Here is a 5,451-nt window from a genome sequence, read left to right on the forward strand (position 1 = left end):
TAAAAAGGGATTTTTCGATATTCCCCAGCGGGGAAAGGGACAGGATTAAGGCTTACTGTGAAGAACTCGGCTTCTATTTATACTATTTTAGATGCGGTTTTTTGCGTTTTTAATTGCGTTTTAATAGGGGACGTCAACAGAATATACACTAAAAAGGAATTTTTCGATATTCCCCAGCGGGGAAAGGGACAGGATTAAGGCTTACTGTGAAGAACTCGGCTTCTATTTATACTATTTTAGATGCGGTTTTTTGCGTTTTTAATTGCGTTTTAATAGGTGACGTCAACAGAATATACACTAAAAAGGGATTTTTCGATATTCCCCAGCGGGGAAAGGGACAGGATTAAGGCTTACTGTGAAGAACTCGGCTTCTATTTATACTATTTTAGATGCGGTTTTTTGCGTTTTTAATTGCGTTTTAATAGGGGACGTCAACAGAATATACACTAAAAAGGGATTTTTCGATATTCCCCAGCGGGGAAAGGGACAGGATTAAGGCTTACTGTGAAGAACTCGGCTTCTATTTATACTATTTTAGATGCGGTTTTTTGCGTTTTTAATTGCGTTTTAATAGGGGACGTCAACAGAATATACACTAAAAAGGGATTTTTCGATATTCCCCAGCGGGGAAAGGGACAGGATTAAGGCTTACTGTGAAGAACTCGGCTTCTATTTATACTATTTTAGATGCGGTTTTTTGCGTTTTTAATTGCGTTTTAATAGGTGACGTCAACAGAATATACACTGAAAAGGGATTTTTCGATATTCCCCAGCGGGGAAAGGGACAGGATTAAGGCTTACTGTGAAGAACTCGGCTTCTATTTATACTATTTTAGATGCGGTTTTTTGCGTTTTTAATTGCGTTTTAATAGGGGACGTCAACAGAATATACACTAAAAAGGGATTTTTCGATATTCCCCAGCGGGGAAAGGGACAGGATTAAGGCTTACTGTGAAGAACTCGGCTTCTATTTATACTATTTTATATGCGGTTTTTTGCGTTTTTAATTGCGTTTTAATAGGGGACGTCAAATTAATGACGATTTCACTCGTTATTAGCATTTACAATATTTTATAAAATCCATCCCTTCAAAATTAAGCTTTATGGCATTTCACAATATTTAAAAATATAAAAAGCTTTTTAAACAAATTATCGTAAGAGATGGCGCCACCAAATGTTGCCGGGAAAGTTAGACAACTCGTTGCCGAATTTTTAAAAATCATCTGTTCGTATATTTTACTTTTTGATACAAATGTCTCAAATGAGCCTGCAATTAATATGTATTTAATAGACATTTTTATAACATAAGAGTTTTGTATTGTATCAGTTAGTTAGGCATGAGCTTCTAGGCTATATAGTCCCGTGGTAAAATGTGACGTAATTGTCATGTAATAGTATGCGTAAATGTATGCGATTATGATGATCTTTACGCGGAGAATAATGCCTCCCAGAAGGTCTTTTAAGAGCAACTACCCCTTCCCTATTCAGGTGTTACAGACGTGGACAGAGAAAACTCGAAAAACTCTGCGACCGAACTCTCAGTGTTCAGGAAACGGAACAGCTGGCCATTAGTGAGCCCGTATCATAGAGTATTATATAAGGCAATTAAGCATATTATCTATTATAGTGTAAGTTAAACAAATTATAATGGAGAATAAACATACAAACATTGAGATATTAGATCACGTATATGGACTAATATTCTAAGTAAATACTTCAAGTGCTTGTGCAAAGTGAAGATAAAATTCTAATTAAGCTATTTATATAAAAGCATTTTTCCATTCTAGAAAAAATGGTATTACGTATATTCAGTTTCTGCTTTAATATAAAGGAAATTGTAGACATTAAAAGATGTCTTTGATGGATTGAAAAATCGAAAAGGCTCTTTTCGTTTCAAAACAAACGGCGTAATTATTTAATATTCCTTATATTATAAATTGAAAATTCAATTTATAATATGAGGAAACGAAGCACTTTGGCGATCTGCAAGGAACGATGCCTCCAGGTATGATTTTCTATCAAGAAGCAGGCCTGTATTTAGGTATTAGGTTTATTAATAAAACACAAGTAACCCCACGTGACCAACCCGATGATATGGCACGAACCCTCATACCAATGATCAGTGGTTTATTTACTAGGCCACTGCTTTAGGAACATGATTTTGAATTCTATGATTATTATGGAAGAATTTCATAACACAAATGCATAAACAAACACATTTAAGCACTTGAGATTTGCTTTTTATCTGAGTTTTTGGAATCACTAACAAAACAGTTCATAAGCAATGCCCGACACCGCTTATTCTGATCGCCACGCTTGTCTTTCACGTATCACGAATCCATTACTTTCAGCTGTTAAAGTATTTGGAGTGGACTTGTACCATCCGTGCTGTCATCTAAATGCCTCTTCAACAACTTTCCTTTGGTATGCTCGAATTATAGAAGTATTTTTATGGTACATTGCTATTCATTTAACATTAATTACCACAGTGGAATCGGTATATTGTGGAGAAATCATTTCTTTGTTCCAAACATACGGGAAACAGGCAATTTTCGTTATATTAATTATATCGATGTACGTTGCTTATCAATTCAGCGTCACGAAGAGAAGAAAATTATCGCTGCACTTTCCTGAAAGCAGTTACGGGGGAGAAGACCAATTAGAATTGAAAATGGAATCGTACCTAATTAAAATACTTGCACTATGCTATTTCGTCATGATAACAATTTCTTTAATGTTATTCACTGTTTGTTATTCCCGTTTACTTACAAATTCTGGTGAAATGGAAGCATTCTATTGTACGCTATCTCTGTCAATATGGGCCTTTTACTGTGTCGGTCAGATATTTTCGGGTGTCGCCATAGCCGCCACGATTTTTGTAATTCTGGGAAAAAGATATGTCGTGATGACTTATCAATTGGCGGAAAGAAAAAACGACGACGCTTCGTTAAATTCGTTTTTGGAAAAATTGATATACAAGCATCTTGAAATACAAAGTTATTTCATCATTCTCAATAATCAATGGGATGTTTTCCTTCCGGCAATGTATGCTCATTTTATCTACGTGACAGGATTTCTATTGTACGGCGCCATATTTGTGGATATGGTACCAGTATTAAAAAATGCCACAATAATTATAGCAGTCATTTTCTTAATCGGATGTATTGCAGTCTCTTGGGCATTATCGATTTTAACTTCAATTGTAAGTATTTTGTATTATCGTAATAATTAGCATTTATAAACGTGTTTTCGTGTTTATTTCAGATGTACGATAATTACATTTCTGTGGGAAGATTCTCTTCTAGTAATCTGCCTTTGGAATATAAATTTAAAGTAAGAAAGTATTTAAAAAAACATAAATATAATATTGTTATTAACGAAATATGTTTTGTCTTGAACACAGATTATCGACTTTATGAAAAAATTTGGCGGAAGACCTTTCGGAATATGTATGAATGGATTCTTTTTCGTAAAGAAAAATTTTGTGATCAGAGTAAGTTCTATTATGATGTAATAGAAATGAACAAATGTCATAATAATGTCGTAATTAACTTACAGATGGTGAGTGGTCTTTATTCGGTGTTATCTTCCGTAATTCAGTTAACCGGCGTTCTTGGACCAAAAAAATGTTCATCAAAAAGCAAACAATTCGATGTATCAACAAATATGACGGCACATTAATTGTACTCTTTCATATTAACAGAATTTGGCTGTCTAAACCAGTGTTTCTCAAACTTTTTTGTCTGGTGGCACACTGAAATTACTAAACAAAATTCACGACACCCCTATTATTATTATTATTTTATTTTATTTATTATTATTTTTTTTTTGCTTTTTTACGGTTAGTAAAGATATGAAGAATGAAAAGTCTTTGAAAAAAATAAAAGTTTTTTAAAGTAAGTAAGTTTATTTCCAAACAACACAAAAACATTCAAAACAAAAGTTATTACAGTAGAGACTCGTTAATCGGAACCCCGGTAATCGGAATCGCCGGTAATCGGAACGATTTTCAGTCGGACTGTGTCGTGCTGAATCGAACGTTTTTGATACTAAATTTACTTCTAAAGTATAATTTTTATGTTTTTATATTCTTCAATATATTTATTTTGTTTGTACAAAATGCAGAAATAATTTTTAACGATACGATAGCCTCGATTATTATTATAAAAATTTTCGTTAGGCTTAAAATCGACGAAAATTCAACACGAAGCGACACGCAACGGAGAAAAATTTGAACATCGGACAGGTTAATGTATTTATTTGTACATACATAATCGGTAATCGGAACAAATCACTAATCTGAACAACCCCAGTTCCCAATTGAATCCGATCTTCGGTTCTCTACTGTATTATAAAGGTATCTGGTGATAAAATGAGCTCTCAATTTTTTATGATTTACTAGTGCTAATTGATTCCTTAGCTTTGCTACCAGTAACCACTTCTTGATCATTAGAATCGTCACGTTTTCTTTTTTTTAATGAAAAAATTATTCATGATATTGAACAACATAATTAACTTCAATATTTTATTATAAAATTTAATTACACGTTAATAATTTATTTTTTTTTGTTGTAAAGAAGAAAAATATTTTTATATGATGCTTTTTCGTTATTGTCTGAACATATAACAATAATAAAAACAATTACTGCATTCAACGCATTTATATTGCACTTCTACTCGCTGCAGGAACAGAAGAACAGACAACTAGTAACTAGTTCGTTTTTTTTCCTAGTATTTACGTATCGCCAATTACCGAGTCACTGAGACAAGTGGCGACGTAACAAGATTAGTAGAAAAAACCAATATTCATTTTTTATAATTGTTTTAATTATTTATTTAATTTAATATTTTAATTCCATTATTTTAAGTAATTTAATTTAATTATTTAAAAATTTCGTGGCACCCTTGTGGCGTACTTGCGGCACCCGCTTTGAGAACCACTGGTCTAAACGTTTTATTGATGAGGTTAATTAATCAATTTTCTGTTAAATTACAAATTTACAAGAATTGATGCATCAAAACTCAATGAATCGTTAATTCCGGACATTTCATCAATTAAGACCGCATCAATCGAATTAATGTTCGATAAAATGTGTGCATTTAGAAAACTTTTTATCACAGATACGCCAGCTGTTTCAAAAGGTAGAAATACTTTATGAAGTATACTGTGTAATCACTGAGATAGTAGAAATGCTGTACTTTTCTCGGAACTCCTGTAATTAAGTTATGATTTGTTTGTCGTGAACTACGCAGACGACAATATGCCACTTAAAATCCTGCATAACAAAAGAATTCCATATTAGTATTGTTTAATTAAAGTATCCTGTTTATAAATATTTTTTGCATATGTCAGTATTGAAAACAGCTTCGTCCTGCTAATCTTCGAGTGATCTTAATTCAAAATGGTTATGCGCGCGATCTTCATAAGGTGGTATTAGTATGTAATGCTTT

The 5,451-nt window shown here is 32.8% G+C and overlaps 1 long non-coding RNA gene across 1 annotated transcript; it reads left to right on the forward strand.

Annotated features, from left to right (window-relative positions):
- The first annotated feature begins 3,193 nt into the window (after window positions 1–3,193).
- LOC136971106 (uncharacterized) lies at window positions 3,194–3,709 on the forward strand. Its single transcript, XR_010880096.1, has 3 exons — window positions 3,194–3,333; window positions 3,404–3,493; window positions 3,559–3,709. It is a non-coding gene; the product is annotated as an uncharacterized lncRNA (long non-coding RNA).
- The last annotated feature ends 1,742 nt before the right edge of the window (window positions 3,710–5,451 follow it).

Source organism: Centruroides vittatus, unplaced genomic scaffold (genome assembly GCF_030686945.1).
Source record: "Centruroides vittatus isolate TY-2023 unplaced genomic scaffold, ASM3068694v2 contig_2326, whole genome shotgun sequence".
Taxonomy (NCBI): Eukaryota; Metazoa; Arthropoda; class Arachnida; order Scorpiones; family Buthidae; genus Centruroides; species Centruroides vittatus.